Source organism: Peromyscus leucopus, chromosome 8a (genome assembly GCF_004664715.2).
Source record: "Peromyscus leucopus breed LL Stock chromosome 8a, UCI_PerLeu_2.1, whole genome shotgun sequence".
NCBI classification, from domain to species: Eukaryota; Metazoa; Chordata; class Mammalia; order Rodentia; family Cricetidae; genus Peromyscus; species Peromyscus leucopus.
In genome coordinates, this window is record NC_051085.1 from 15,889,140 (window position 1) to 15,905,281 (window position 16,142).

The window sequence follows — 16,142 nt, forward strand, 5'->3', positions numbered from 1 at the left end:
GGTGGCCAAACCATAGTGTGAACTGCTTCTGATGTGTTGATACCCAGGAAGAAAAGAAGAGATGGAGGTGGGAATAAAAATCCCCAAACCAAATATTTACTGTAAAGAGAACAAGTCTTTACTTGAAAGACATTATACTAAATTTAGCTCTTGGGTTTTAGTCTTTCCTTCGGTATTTAGTCACATAGAAGGCTCATGAAAGGCAAGGCATAGAAAGTAATATACTTTCTACACATCTGAGTTGTTTTTCTGAGTTCAAGAATTGTGGTGGCCCACAGAGGCTTCCTATTGAGACCTTACTCAAAGTCAGAGAATCTGAGCTGGCTGTATCCAGCAGGGCTGCATAATAGGATGATTTGGCCAGGGGTGTGTTTACCAGGTGTTTTGAAGGGTCTACACTTGGTTGTATGGTGTGCTTTGATCTTGGAAGGGGGAGTCTTTTGCCTCTCCCTTGGCATATTATAAAAAGCCCTTTTGAATAAAGCTCTGGGAGGCTGGGTATTGATCCAGTCCTTTCCCCCACCTCGAAGCTACCCTGTGTCTCTGTCTTTCTTATTGTCTCTTTCTATATTTCTACCTAATATTTCCCCATTCCTCTCTTCTCCACCCAAGAACCCTCTGAAAAATGGGAGCAGGTTGTAGCTGGATTCTGGCAGACTCCCACAAAGAATGTTATACTTTATTTCTGTCTTATCTGATATGAGGTCTTTCCCAGGAGATGCCTATGACTCTCAGAATGAGATCTCTGTGGCTCCAGCCACCGTCTCTGTCTTCTAGATGGGTCGGATACAGTGGAGTCCCAAGGGAAACCCCAGAAAAAGTACAGGCGAGAATTAATATGTCAGCAGCATCAATAGGCATGGATATTTTCCTCTTCCTTCTCCCCAACTTTGTTTGATCATGAAGATTTTCAAATAGTCCAAATATTTCAGAGAATAGTTGAATGAAGTCTGACACTACACTCAAACAATTGCTAACAATTTGCTTATCTATCTATCTATCTATCTATCTATCTATCTATCTATCTATCTATCATCTACCTACCTGCCTACCTACCTATCATCTGTCTCCCACCATCGCCGTCGTCGTCGTCGTCGTCATCGTCATCATCATCATCTATCCATTCCCTTACCCATCTCTTCCCCACAGAAACCTGAGTCTAGATATACCATGTGCTTTGGGGAAAACCAAATATTATTGTTCTGCTAAGGGAACATGGCAAAAAAAAAAAAAAGAAGACTTCTAATGATATTCTGCTGTAGATCAGTGTCTTGCTTATCCATCATCAGAAAATCTTCCTGCAGTATATGGGAACAAATACAGAGACCACAACTGAACAATGTGCAGAGAGACAGTGAGGGACTTTGGAACCTTCAGTTCTAAATGGGTTGTCTTTATCAAGCCCCTCCCCTCAGAGCTCAGGAAGCTATGCTGAAGAAGAGACAGAAAGATTGTAAGAGCCAGAGGGGATGGATGGATGGCGCTAAGGAAACAGTGTCTTCCGGGATGCAGCAGGACTGATGCATGTATGAACTCACAGAGACTGTGGCAGCGTGCACAGGACCTACACAGATCTAAGCCAGAGGGGGTCCCAGTGCTGAGAGGAGGAAGTGGACATGAGCACCTCATGCCTAACCAAGAAGCTATCTCCAAATGACATCTGCTTGCAAAGGAAAAATTCATTTTCTCCAATGGAGTCTCGCTCGATATATAAACCATGCTTAACTGTAGCCCCCTTGGGCAGTAGTAGATGGCCAACACAAAACAAATTCAGTGGTGCTTTTGTAGAATTTTTTTTTGGTCTAATATTGCCTTGTTTGGGCATTTTTTTAAATCTTTTTTTTTGTTTGTTTGTTTTTTGTTTTTTGAGACAAGGTTTCTCTGTGTAGCGTTAGAGCCTGTACTGATCTCACTCTGTAGACCAGGCTGGCCTCGAACTCATAGAAATTCTCCTAGCTCTGCCTCTTGAGTGCTGGGATTAAAGGCGTGTGCCACCACTGCCCGGTGTCATTTTTTAAATCTTACTGGTCTTTTGATTGTATATTAGGGTTTCTGATTTTGTGATTTTTTTTTGTGTGTGGGTTTTTCTTGTGCTTCTTCTGTTTTTTAAAATTCTAGTTTTTTTTTTATTTGCCTGTTTATTTACTTTCTAAAGAGAGAGAGAGAAAGAAAGTGTGGCATTGGATGATTGGAGAGGTGGGCAGATCTGGGAAGGGGAAGTCATGATCATAATATATTGTGTATAAAATTTATTTTCAATTGAAATAAATATATGTGTTTATTACTTACAAATATACTTAAATAATCTCTCTAGATATGTCTATGTCCTTGAATGAAACCCATGACTGATACTGTTTGGGTAGTCATAAATGAATATATTTAAGGTATAGAACTTGATGATCATACATGCACACACACACACACACACACACACACACACACACACACACACACACCTTGGGGCTATTTATCAAGGCAATAGCCATAACAACAACCTTCATCCTCAAGGTTTCTTCCTTTCCTTTTATGATATTGCGATTATTAATATTGATTTTCAACCTCACAAAATCTAGAGTCACCTGAGAGGCAAACCTCCAGGCACACCTGCAAGAGATTATTTAGCCTCTGCGTAGGCCTGTGAGTTATTAAGTTAATTGAGGAGGGAGGTCCCACAATAAAAGTGGGTGGTACCATTTCCTTAGTTTCAGTCCTGGAGAAAGCTAGCGGAGCATAAGCATTCGTCTTTCTTTCTACTTCCTGAGGATGGACTTTTTTTCTGTAATCAACAGAAAGAATAGAGTCACTCCCTCAGCAGGGAGGTGAACCCAGAGCCAATTCCCCCGCCAAAGCTGTGGGAAACCAAGAAGCCCTCAAGACTGTGCACTCACTGATCAGCCAGCCAGCTTGTGATTTAGGTCCAAGACAAGGTCAATGATCTTTTTTCGAATGGTGTAGTAGCCACAGACAACGTTACTGGCAGCATCTTCTTTGCCTGTGAGGAGCAGTTCAGGGTGGAAGAGCTGGCGGTAGGTCCCAGTGTGAACTTCATCAATAACTGTGGCTTCCAGGTCTGCAAACGCTTCCTGGGGCCCATGCTTGCCAGTGTCTGTCTTTCTGAAGAAGGTGCTGAAGGAGTCATCTCCTCCCCCAATGGTCTCGTCACTTGGCATCTGGTCATCAGGCTGGATGTCATGTTCCAGGCAGTGGAACTCCCAGCAGGCATTGCCAATCTGGACACCAACCTGGTCAACATAGATAGAGATGCACTCACTCATGGTAGCTTAGAAGGTGAGGGTGACAGAAGCAGACACCAGGTCCTAGGTCCCGGTTACCTTTCCTGACAGCTAAGCATCGAGGTAAATAATGCAATGTTGTTGCCCTTTTTATTTTTATTTTTCCTAAGAGCATCTCTTCTAAAGTATATAATTCTGATGATGACATGGCACCTAGTTTTTGCCTTTCATGTTCTGTTTTGCACAATTGACAATACAAGAAAGTCAAGTGTGGCCGACATCTCATCACTTGTTAAGTCAGAAACTCATGTGCACACGAATTTCTCTAGTTGCAGGTTAGGCTCACATGGTCATAATTTTCTCTTCAGAATCAAGTTACATAGAGGCAGCAACCTCATAAGACTCAAGACTCTTGCAAAACATTAAGATTAGACGTGTGTGTGTGTGTGTGTGTGTGTGTGTGTGTGTGTGTGCATGTGTGTGTGCATGTACAGCACTTAGTTTAGTCACTGGCATGCAATAAACACTCAATATTAAATAAATAAGCTATTATATTTTTAAACGTGCAACATGTTTTTGTCTATTTTATGTTTTTTAAAATTTGTTTTTATAATAGCCAAATGAATGGAAACACATGAACTATGAACCAAAGGCTGAGGGGCCCCCAGCTGGATCAGGCCCTCTGAATAGGTGAGACAGTTGATTGGCTTGATCAGTTTGGGAGGCAACTAGGCAGTGGGACCAAGTCCTGTACTCATTGCATGAGTTGGCTGTTTGAAATCTGGAGCTTATGCAGGGACACTTGGCTCAGTCTGGGAGGAAGGGACTGGACCTGCCTGGACTGAGTCTACCAGGTTGATCGCAGTCCTCGGGGGAGGATTTGCCCTGGAGGAGGTGGGAATGGGGGGTGGGCTGAGGGAAAGGAGAGGGGGCGGGAGGGGGGAGAATAGGGGAACCTGTGGCTGATATGTAGAACTGAATGGTATTGTAAAATAAAATAAAAAAAATAATTAAAAAAATAAAGCCAAAGATATAAAACATCAAAAAGAATGTTTTTATTTTATGTGCATTAGTGTTTTGCTATGGGTATCAGGTTTCCTGGAACTGGAATTAAAGACAGTTGTAAGTGGCCATGTGGGTGCTGGGAATTGAGCCCAGGTCCTCTGGAAGAGCTCTTAACCACTGAGCAATCTCTTCATCCCCTGTTTTATTTATTTATTTTAGAACATGCAAGAATGTATTGGGAATTCAGCTTAGCATATAACACTTAGATTGTCTGGTCTAAGGGAAGGGCTAGTCTGCCACTGGCTGGTACACCATCTCCTGGCACACTAACCCACAGGTGTGTTATGGCTGCTTGGGAAAATGGGGTGCTTGTTTTTTTTTTTTTAATCAGGTACAGTGATTGCTTTTTGTGTGCAGGAGAGAGCATGAGCCGAACACAGTGAGTAACACACTGCTGGTCTGTGTTCCTCCAGACATATATCATACATACAATGGCTGGCTTCACCCACAGGCCTTTGATGACAGTTGCTGTGGTCACCACCATTTCACAGAGCATTAAAAGGCAGGTGGTGAATATGCTGCTCACTTTCTTCACAGAGTGCAAACTGGAGTTATGCTCAAATTTTTTGACACTGTTTCTCTGAAACTATGCCTGTTTCTGGAAATATACCAACTGTCCCCAGGACTGCATTTTAATTTCTTTATTTATATTTTATACACTGGGAATTAAACTTAGGGCCTCACATATAGTAGGCAAGCACTTTACCACTGAGCTATACTCCCAATACTAGGAATGCATTTTAGGAAGGAACATGAGGATGGCTCAGGGGCTGCCTCCTCCATTGATATAGGTCTCCTGACTTCTATCTCACTTATTGTGGACAGCCTGCTCAATGATTGCTTTCTCTACCTCTTTGCTAATGGAGTGCAGTTTTTTTTTAAACTGTAGCTTGCTCAGTTTCAAGGGATGAATCACAAATTAATTAAGTCAACCACAGCAATGTTGTTCTCCTTTGCCAGGCTTAGCTTAGAGATCTGGCTGATGGAACATAAGGAGTCACCTGGGAGATTTGAGAAAAACTCTTCACAGGTCTATGGCAGAAAACAAATCTAGAGTCAATTGGGGAGAAGGATCTCTTTGTATTCTCTCTCATCTTTCTGCCTTGGATTTTTTCACTAAAGTCAAGATGCTTGAAGCTGCTGTAGCTGTCTAGACACTACACCAAGCACTTACATCATTGAGCTAGCCTCACCCTGCTGGCGCCTACTCCAGACTCCTTGTCAAGCCAGATTAAAATTGAGTGGCTGTTCTGTTATGCCTTTATAAACGTGGTTCAGTGTGGATACAGTTTGGTGTCCTAATCTGCATCTAAGAAGACAATTTAATGCAAAGTCTAGTTGATCACATCTAGGTATGTATACATTGCTCTCAGGTTCTATTCATTATAATCTCCATTCTGGGCTGTGCTTCTTAGCCTCCAGTAAAAGAATCAGGCTCCAGGGATAGATATATTCTGTCTCTGAGTTAACCTGACACAAAGGAAGGTTTTTCAGAACTGGCTGCCTCGAGCCCGGTATGTCTTTGATAAACAGGCTTGTTCACAAGTGTATTGTGGCAGCAGAGACATCGTTAGTGAAACCATCTCCACTTAAATAATTGCTGTTTGAATATAGACAAGGCCAAGCTTGCTGTCATAGCCTAAATAACTAATTGTATAAAAACAAATCAATCAACATGCAAGACCATAATATTTTCCTGATTATTATATATAAGAAAAAGGGAAATGACCCAAAATAAAAACACACAAAAAATCCATTTTAATAGTCAGCCACAGAAGCAGTACAAATCTAAAAGACCAACAAATGTGTAAAATGTAGCCCAACTTCTAGTTAGGAAAGTAAAAATAAAAGCAATGTTGAAAGGATCCATATCAGGGCTGGAGAGATGGCTCAGAGGTTAAGAGCACTGGCTGTTCTTCCAGAAGTCCTGAGTTCAATTCCCAGCAACCACATGGTGGCTCACAACCATCTGTAATGAGATCTGGGGCCGTCTTCTGGCCTGCAGGTCGAACACTCACTGTATACATAATAAATAAATAAATCTTAAAAAAAAAGAAAGGATCCATATCTAACATTGGCCAACATGGATGTGTTTGGCAGGTCTTGGGAGTCTGAGGGGCTTTAGCACCTCGAAGGACTTTGGAGCTAAGAGGTAAGGAAGCTTGGTATGTAAAAGCACAGACTCCAGAAGGAGCCCTCCTCCTTTGCTATCTGGCATTAAATAGACCTGGTTCAAATAAGCACACCCCAGCGCCTCATCTGTGAAATGTAAATACAACAAGAGGCAAAATGTATGTAGAGATACTTAGCACCCAAACGACCTGTTCTAAAGTATATCCCAAGGTCTGTGGGGACCCAGTGGAACTTAAGTAGTGTCCTTGCACGGAGGAGGCACTCCTCAGGTGGTAGCATTTTTACTTGGGAATATACACAATTGAACTTGCTGATTTTTTTGAAGTACAAATTCTTGAAATTCCTTGCACCTGTGCTCAAGGACATGAAACCATGTATGGCAGTACTAGTACTGGTTATTTTAGCAAAATCAAAACTACCCAAATGTCCACCAGGAAGGAAAGAGATGAACTGTGGGGGAATTCATCTAATGTTAATTTTGTTGGAACAGAACAGCCATGTCGAGACTGGTATAGATGGCATTATTCCATTCACTTAAAGTTTAAATGCCCAAAACACTATATAAGTTATGGGCAAACAAATGTAGAAAAAAAAAATAGGATGAGAGACGGAAGTGATCCTACTGTCTTCAAGATAATGGTTACATGTGGGTAAGGAAAGGTCATCAGGAGCTGGGAGAGTTAGAGGTCCAGGCTGACAGAAATGCAAGCGAAGCCTGGCGGACACAGCCCTGCTGTTCTTGCAGACATACACAAGCAGGAGAAGCACCAGCAGGCTTTTCCCAAGAGCTCACAACTCACACAGGTCCATGCTGCTCACATGCCATTGGCTAGAATTAGTCCTTCCATCTCACCCCTCTGAAGGGTGTTCTTTGTGCTGCACACGAGCCATGCTTCCCACGTCTTGACCCGTGGTCTAAAAAGAACACACTCAGCTCCAGAATGAATAAGTTTGCCACCATTTTAACTGCACCTCGATAATACAGTCTTCCCAGTTTTGCTCAATCTCTGATCTTCAATGAGCTCTGCCGAGAAATGCCAATTCTTATTTCACAGAGTCACCAGATGGGAGCATGGGCTACCAGGATTTTATCCACCAGTGATCCCCAACAGCTGGAGCGGTTATATATCTTTTCAAGATTTCGTACAAGTGTCTAGAATATTTTTGATTTTTAAAATTAAATGTTAAATAGTGATCATTATAGTTATTCTTCTAAAATAACATGGGGCTTACCTCTCAGTGGCAGAATGAAGCACTTTGATTACAGAGTGTTCGTATGAGGAGCCTGCTGGCTGGTAGACCTTCCGTGAGCTGGGGAGACTTTGAAAAGCTCATTCATCAAAGCCAGCAGTTTTGGCAGACTCTGAGCCATAGCTTTAATTAGCATCATGTTGCTTTCTTCAGTTTAGAATTTTTGCATAGGTTAAAGCAGCTAGGGAAATATTTTTCTAAAATCCACCTGCTCAGTCAGCATCACCTACCCTTTGGTTTTCCATAAATAGCCCACAATGAAGAACGGTCGACCTGCATGTTCCCATACTCACAGCTTGTGGGTGCCACAACCGAGCATATGGAAAGTTAGCATCGGGGGCCTTTGTGACTTTTCTTGAGCCAGAAAAGTGAGTACCTGAGGCTGTTTTCTTAATACCTGCCCCGATCCCCACCTGGCCTTCCGGCTTGGAGCAGTGCTTGTAATTAAGTTGGCGTTAGCTGCTTTGCTGCTGTTCCAGAATTGTCTTTAATGTATCTGTAGAAACCAGCATTCTCGTATATCATTTGTAGAACTGCCTACATCCTTCAGTTAGGTACCTGTGAAAATTTATCTTTTAATTACATATAGGTGTTAAATAATTTGGCTCTATTGTTAAATCAGTTTCTGTAAACATAGACTTGAATAGGACAAGAACTATTTTAAGAATGTATGATACAGCTGTATCTGATAATTGGTTTCTCCTGTGGTTGATATATTTGTTACTTCCACTCAAATAGTATGTGATTTGAGAGTTCCTCTCTAATTCTGGAGGTGAGAGGCAGAAGCATGTGGATGGGGGTGCCCCATTGTGATGGCTCTTGCCATTTGCATTGATGGGAAGTAGCTTCGTGTTTAGAGAAGTTTGTGGATTTTCTTTGTCTTCTCATTGCTTCCAGAACTAGGCATCTCACTGTAGACGTACTCTATATTTCATAAAGCTCACATCCTGTGAACCAGCTGGTCATTTTGACAGAAGGAATAAAATGGAAAGCAGGCCCTTTCTTTCCATGCTCCATGTTCTCTCTGGTGCAGGTGGAGCGGAGAAGAGCATCTGTGTGTTCACTTCGAGTATGCTGGACAGAGATGCGTTTCTCAGATGCCCATAAATAGGGCACTTATTGGCCGGCTGTCCACAGAAAGCCTCTGACTAGGCCTCAGGTTGTCAAGAGCAGCCTCACTTGGTGGCCTGGCTGGTCACAATGGGACCTAAAGGCTTTGAAATCTTTTGACTCAATGTGCATCCAGTCCAGTGGGTAATATTTGCTTCCACGTGCTGCTGAGGTCTTGTTACAATCTGTACCAAAGACCTTGCTTTTGGCCCAATCAATCCTGATTCTTTCCTCTTTTGTCCACAGATGCTGATCCTTAATTCCTTGGATGCCTAACTATCTCAGCATCTGCTTTTTGATAGTTTCACCTAAGCAATCATTCCTTGCCAACCAACTGCATAGCTTAGGCATAGCTGTGACTTCTATGCATTCAGAGCTCAGGTAGGGTAAGGGGTTTAACACCTGGCAGGGTCATGGAATCGTGGATTCCAAAGATAATCAAGATGTGAATCTGGAGGTGTCTTATGATGTCATTAACTCCAGCTCTTTCAAAGAGACTATGTTATAAAATGGAAAGGTAGACACATTTCCTTACAGAGCGTGACTGTCATTATGTTACGTTATGTTATCTTATGATGTTATGCTATATTATGCTATGCTGTGTAACAATACAAGGATATGAGGGTGTACTCCTAACTGGAAACAAAGTGTGAGGACTCCAAGAGACCACCCAGGCATCTGTGTCTTCTGCAGAGCAGGCAGTATGGTGTTGGAAGCTGTGGGAAAGGGAAACTGGAAATCAGTTTGGTGTTGCAGGGTATGGGGCTGTGACTTAGAAAATAGCTGTAGCATGGCCAGACATAAGACAAAGGACTAACTTTCTCCATGGTGGCTTTTATAGTTTGAACGCAATAAGGTGGTTAAAACTGTAGGAGGTGGGGCATATCTGGAGGAATTAGGCGACTGGGGATGTGTCTTTGAAGGTTATAAGCTAGTCCTTGACCTCTTCCTCTTTCTTGGCTTCCTGTTCATCATGAAGAACCTACCCTGTCATGGGCTCCTGCTGTCATGATTACGTAGAGTGGAAGGGTAGAGGCTGAGAGACAAAAAAACAAAACAAAACAAAAAAAAAAAAAAAAAAAAAAAAAACCTCAGAAACCAAGAGATAAGAGATAGATTTTTCATTCCTAAATTCTTTGTGTCAGGTATTGTCATGGCAACAAGAAAGCCAACTGACGGGGGGGCTGAAGTAAGCACTAACCCGACCACCCTCAGAACAGATGCAGCGGCGTGGGGGTGGGGGTGCACGGAATAGAGCTCAAAACCAAAAATATTGTCTCTGGTGATGGATTCCTGAGCATTAGCAACAAGGGACAGCTTTAGGGACTATCGGAAGGCGCGACGCACAAAGCTTTCTACAGGGCGTGACCCTAGTCCCAAAGGCTCTCAGAGCTCACAGAGGCTCTCCCCGGGCATGGAGTCTGCTTAATCAGTGTGGCCAGAGGAAGAAAATGCTGGCAAACTGCAGGCAAGGAAATATCCCAGTTACTATACTTTCCCTTTCTTTCTGCTGACCTCTTAGAGACAAGCCCCAACCATCAAGTGGTGGAGCAGCAGAGAAAGGCATACAACACAGGGCAGCAGGCAGCTTAGGGCCGTCTCTCAAAGAGAAGCTTGCAACAGTCATCGCCTGGAGGTGCTGGGTGCTGGGTGCTGCTAGGAGATGCTTTCTTTCTTTCTTTTTTTTTGGTTTTTCGAGACAGGGTTTCTCTGTGTAGCTTTGCCTTTCTGAACTCGCTTGGAGACCAGTGGCTTGAACTCACAGAGATCCGCTGCTCTGCTCCGATGCTGGATTAAGGCGTGCACCATCGCCCGGCTAGGAGATGATTTCTTGGAGTAGTAACTATTTTTTTTTTTTTTAAGATAAGGTTTCACTGTGTAGCCCAGGCTATCCTGGAACTCACAGAGATCCTTCTGCCTCTGCCTTCCGAGTGCCACCACTGCCCGGCTCATAGTAACTGTTCACATGCCTTGAAGTTCCTGGAATGGTTTTATTCTCAAGGAGAAACGTTATGGAGCTTTCTTAGGATCTCACTGAAGGAGTTCACGGGGCACAGGGCATTTGCAGAAGGGACTGGCAACATCCCTGGGAGGCAGTGCTGAGAACAAGTCACGGAACGAGGCCGTAAGAACAACAGGATAAATAATACGGGCTGTGAGCTAGATCACCTGGTTCGCAGGCTGCTCTTTGATCCTGCGTGTTATCTGCATTCTCTGAGTTGCTTCCCTTGTCTGAAAAATGGGAATAATAATAGAACCCATCCCATGAGACCCTTGTAAGAATGGAATTGGCCAACCTATAACACAGGCACAGAAATGTATAAGACACATAACAGATGCTCTCATAAACATTGTCTGTTCTAGGCCGGGTTTTTTTTTTTGTTGAGTATTATGTGAGCATACAGAGGAGGCCAAGGATGGCTGTTTCAGAGTTGAGGCATAAGCTAAAAACCATGCTGTTTAATGAGCTTTCTCCTCTGTTGAACTAGTAAAGATTGGTCTGTGTTTGGAAGCCTAGAAAATGCAAGCTTGTATAAGTTCTCTTGTATCTTTGTGGATTTACCTTTTCTCTAGAGAGGGTGTGATGTGTGCTCTTCTGGTCGGTCGTGTAGACACTGACAGTATTCTTTCACAGGCCTGGAAAAGTCCTGCTTTATTTTAAATAGGGAAAAAAAAAAAAACCGCATCATGGTTTCCAGAAGCAATGTTGAAGGTGGATTTCATGATGATGCCAGCAGGGGGCGCTGTTCCTGTGCAAATCTGGCAGAACAGGCGAATGCCATTCAGTACTTCAGCACAGTGCACCCCAAACCGACCATTTAGCATCATTCGGTAAAGATTTCTGGTCTGTTTTGTTGCTGTTTGTGAATTCCAGTGTTGGCTAATAAAAATTCTTTTTCAGTTCTTTGCCCACAACCTCAATCTGTATGCTTGCAACAGAAGAGGAGAGGAAAGCCAGAGATTTTATCCATCTCCTAGAAAATCAGATGGTTGTTGTTCAAAATCTGTTCAGTGGCTTCCAAGTATTCAAAGCAGAATTTAAAATATGAAATTTAAGGAGAAATTTCTCACTTACTTTCTATATTAACACCATGTAATTTGTTCTTTGTTATGATCTACATAGCATTTAAAAGCAATCAATTTTGCACCACATGCAATTGAGTTAAATAACAACCACATAAAAGCAAAGCCATGATTGTGTTGTTATTTTTATGTTGCCAGTTTGTTGTTCTCTGTTGTGAATTTGTTCCCTTGTCATAGAAATAATCAGAAAATATGACTTTCCCGTGCTAGGAAAGTAATTGAGAAAATCAGTACAATGACTTTGTTACAGGAATATGATAAAGTTCTACATATGGAGCAGATATTAACTTCCCATCGTGGAGCACCCAGGCCCACACTTGAATGAACTAAAGGTGCACTGTGTGTGTGTGTGTGTGTGTGTGTGTGTGTGTGTGTGTGTGTGCTTTTTATGTTTGTGACAACTTTTTGAGTCCTAAAAAAAAGCTTCAACTTAAGTTAATGAATTATTCATGCACTGTATCATATTCATGCACTGGCCTTTGAAAGAATGAACAGTTTGAGTGGGATTTGGTTAGTTTTCTTTTTCTACAATGGATGCTTCCCTAGAAATCTCTGGAGGAGATTTTTGCCTATTAAGTTTGTGTCTCAAACAGGGCTTCAGCCAACTTTCGACTGTCATACATAGACATTGTCTTAATCTGTTTTGTGCGTCTACAGAGGAATGCTGGATACTGGGCAATTTACAATGAACAATTATTTGTTGGCTCACATTTCTGGAAGCTGAGAAGTCTGGTATCAAAATCCAACATCAGCATCTGGCAAGGTCGTCTGGCTTCATCATCCAATGGCAGATGTTGAAAGGGAGCACAAGCTGGGGGAAAAAGGTTTTTATAGTGGCACCTGCTCTGCCCGTGAAGGTGGAGCCTTCATGTCTAATCATTTCTTACAGGTTTTATCTGTCACTATTGCTGTGGCCATTAAATTTCAGCATAAGATTTGGAGAGGACAACATTCCGAGCACAGTCACTACCTTAGAAAATTGTTTTTTTCTGGATGTTGCTTTCACATTTTGACACACAGAGGGCAGAACAATGCTTGCATTTCTTTTAGTGAGAGAAGTGTTTACAGTCTGAGAGTGGCTGAGCATCCCATGCCTCTGTAGTAGTTTCATGAGGAGCAACAGACAGCTACATAAAGGGAAGACAAAAATGTCTTTCTTATTCTTTAATTTTTTATTCCTTGAGATGAGTATGTGATTCTATGTATGTATGTATGTATGCATGCATGTATGTATGTATGTATGTATCTAACTATCTATCTATTATCTATCTATCTATCTATCTATCTATCTATCTATCTATCTATCTATCTATCTATCTATCTATCTATCCAGTGTCTCACTGTGTAACCCTGGATGGCCTGAAACTCACTATATACCGAGTCCAGAAACTCACCTACTTCTGTCTCCCAAGTGCTGGTTTTAAAGTCTGTACTTTCTTGCCCAGCTTGAGAACGTGTTTTTAAATATCAGTTGCAGGAAATGTGATCCATAAAACTCCAAACATCAAAACATTCAAGCACAACTCTCACCCACTGTGGTAGGTAGTAGACTCCAAACAATGTAATTGTTCTAGAAGCAACAACGATCGATTTTATCATGCTATTTAACACTGTGTATGTATTAGTCAGTTTTTCATCACTATGACAAAATTCTTGATATAAGCAACTTCAAAGAATGAAAGATTTATTTCGGTTCATAGTTTCAGAGATTCTGTCCCCATGGGCCCCTGGTTCTGTTGTTCAAGGACGCGATGAGGCAGAGCATTATGACAGTGACTGTGTGGAATTGCAGAGCTGTTCATCTCATGGGTCAGGAAGTCGAAAGACAGAGATGAAGAATTTGGACAAGATAAGCCCACCAAAGGCCTGCTCCCAGTGACCTCTCCCTCCAATTAGGCCTTACCTCCTAGCTTCCACCCCCTCTCAGTAATATGGTCCAATTATAAATCCACAAATGCGTTGATCATTGCTTAGGTTATAGTCATCATGATCTGATCACTTTCCAGGTGTATCATCATCTGGGGACCAAGCCTTTAACCCATGAACTTCCTGTAGACAAGGGAGTTGATCCAAACCATAGAGTTCTTTACCTGTCATAAGCTGTAATGTCACAAGCTATAATTTACCTGTCATAAACTAGAAGTTAGCCAACTTCAGGTAATAGCTTTCTGTTTTTAGGTATGCGTGTTATGCAATCAGAAAGGAGGTAACTGGTGAGTCAGTTACTGATGGTTCCATTGCACACTTGAAGGAGAGGGTAGTCAGTGCATGCTGTCAGTTTGAGTGCAATGGATGCAAAGAGTAGACAGGCAGCCATTTGCCCTCTAGTGCTGAGTGAGAACTAATCCATTCTGGGTGTCAGTTAGACTGACCATCCTCAAGAGGCCAGAGATACCAGAAGAACCCCGTGGATCTGGGGAATAAGTATGTATTTTTTGTTTTATTTTTGTTATTGTCTGGTGAGCTTCACAGAGATCAGGGAGACTGATCACGGTGTTATCATTGCTGTGACGAAGCACTATGACCAAAGGCAAACTGGGGTGAAAGGATTTATTTCGCTTCTGCTTCTTGGTAACATCCCATCACTGAGGGAAGTCACAGCAGAAACTCAAGCAGGGCAGGAACCTGGAGGCAGGAGCGGATGCAGAGGCTGTGGAAGGATGCTGCTTCCTGGCTTGCGCTCCATGCCTTGCTCAGCCTGCTTTCTTATAAAATCCAAGACTCCCAGCCCAGGGGTGGCACCACCTACGGTGGACTGTGTTCTCCCACATCAACCATGAACTAAGAGGATGCCCTACAAGCCAGCCTACAGCCTGATTTGTGGTGATATTTTCTTAGTTGAGGTTCCCTCCACTTGGATGACTCTCGCTTGTGTCAAGCTGTCACCAGGACACTAACAAGAGCAATACAGTGAAAGGATTAGAGAATAAGGATTCTATTTCCTCAGGAAAGTAGCTCTTGCTTTCAACTTGACTAGATCTGGAATCAATTAAGATACAAGCTGCAGGGCATATACGTGAGAGATGTTCTCGATCAGGTTAATTAAAATGGGAAACACCACCCTAAAGGTGGGTGGCACCTTCTGGTGGAAGCCCAGATAAGAGGGGGTTGGAGGGAAAAGCTTTACTTTTTGTCTGCTTGCCTTCTGGCCTGCTGGAAAGTTCAACTATTCTGCTGCCTTTTTTTGCTGCTATCAAAACTCAGTTTCTTTGGGGTTCCAATGTGGACCAAAGACCAGTGACACTCCAGGAATCCTTCAGTTCGTTAGCACCAAGTTGGGGGCCACTGAGCCATCCAGCCTCATGGGTTCTGTAGTTCTCATAGCTACTGGATTCTCAGTGTCTCCAGTGTGAAGACAGCCATTGTCTGGCTACTCAGGTAGTATTGTGTAAGTCAGTCTAATAAACTCCCTTTGTAATATCTATTCATTCTGCCAATTCTGTTCCTTTAGAGCAGGGGTTCTCAACCTGTGGGGGTCGCAGATGAGATATCCTGCATATCAGATGTTTACAATAAAGTTCATAACAGTAACACAGTTACAGTTATGAAGTAGCAATGAAATAATTTTGCGGTTGGGCGTCACCACAATATGAGGAACTGTATTAAAGGGTCACAGTATTAGGAAGGTTAAGCCCTGATTAATACAGGAACTAACTATCCACTTGTGTTACTTCTGCTTCATCTAATAGTTACTCAGTTGTCCTCATGATCATTTGCTGGCTCTTTTGGATAGATAAAATGCAGTGATAACTCATGGCAAATAGACCATGTAAATACTATCACTACCATATAATTTGACTTGGGATATTTTTCTTAAATGGAACTTCAAATTGTTGCTACAGATTTAATTGGCCTTTTAAGATGAGTATCTTTTTTATTTGAAAAGAATTATTTGTATGTGTGTGATGTGTGTGCATGCCATGGCACCCTTGTGGAGGTCAGAGAACAATTCTCTCCTCTACCTTTAAGTGGATTCCAGGGATTGAACTCAGGCTATTGGGATTATATGATTAAGCAGCAAGTGTTTTTACCAACTGAGCCACCTTGGTGCCCTTGGGTTGATTCTCTAGCATTAAAATAATAAAACATAAAAAACTCCAAGTGATCTCTCTGTCTGTGTCTCTGTCTCTGATTCTCTCTCTCTCTCTCTCTCTCTCTCTCTCTCTCTCTCTCTCACACACACACACACACACACACACACATACACACACACACATGCAATTCTAAAAGTGAGAAAGATTTATTTCCTAACCCTCTAAAGTAACT

General features: G+C 42.3%; 1 pseudogene; it reads right to left on the minus strand.

Annotated features, from left to right (window-relative positions):
• Positions 1 to 2,800: 2,800 nt before the first annotated feature.
• Positions 2,801 to 3,275, minus strand: LOC114710691 (annotated as a pseudogene).
• Between the last annotated feature and the right edge of the window lie 12,867 nt (positions 3,276 to 16,142).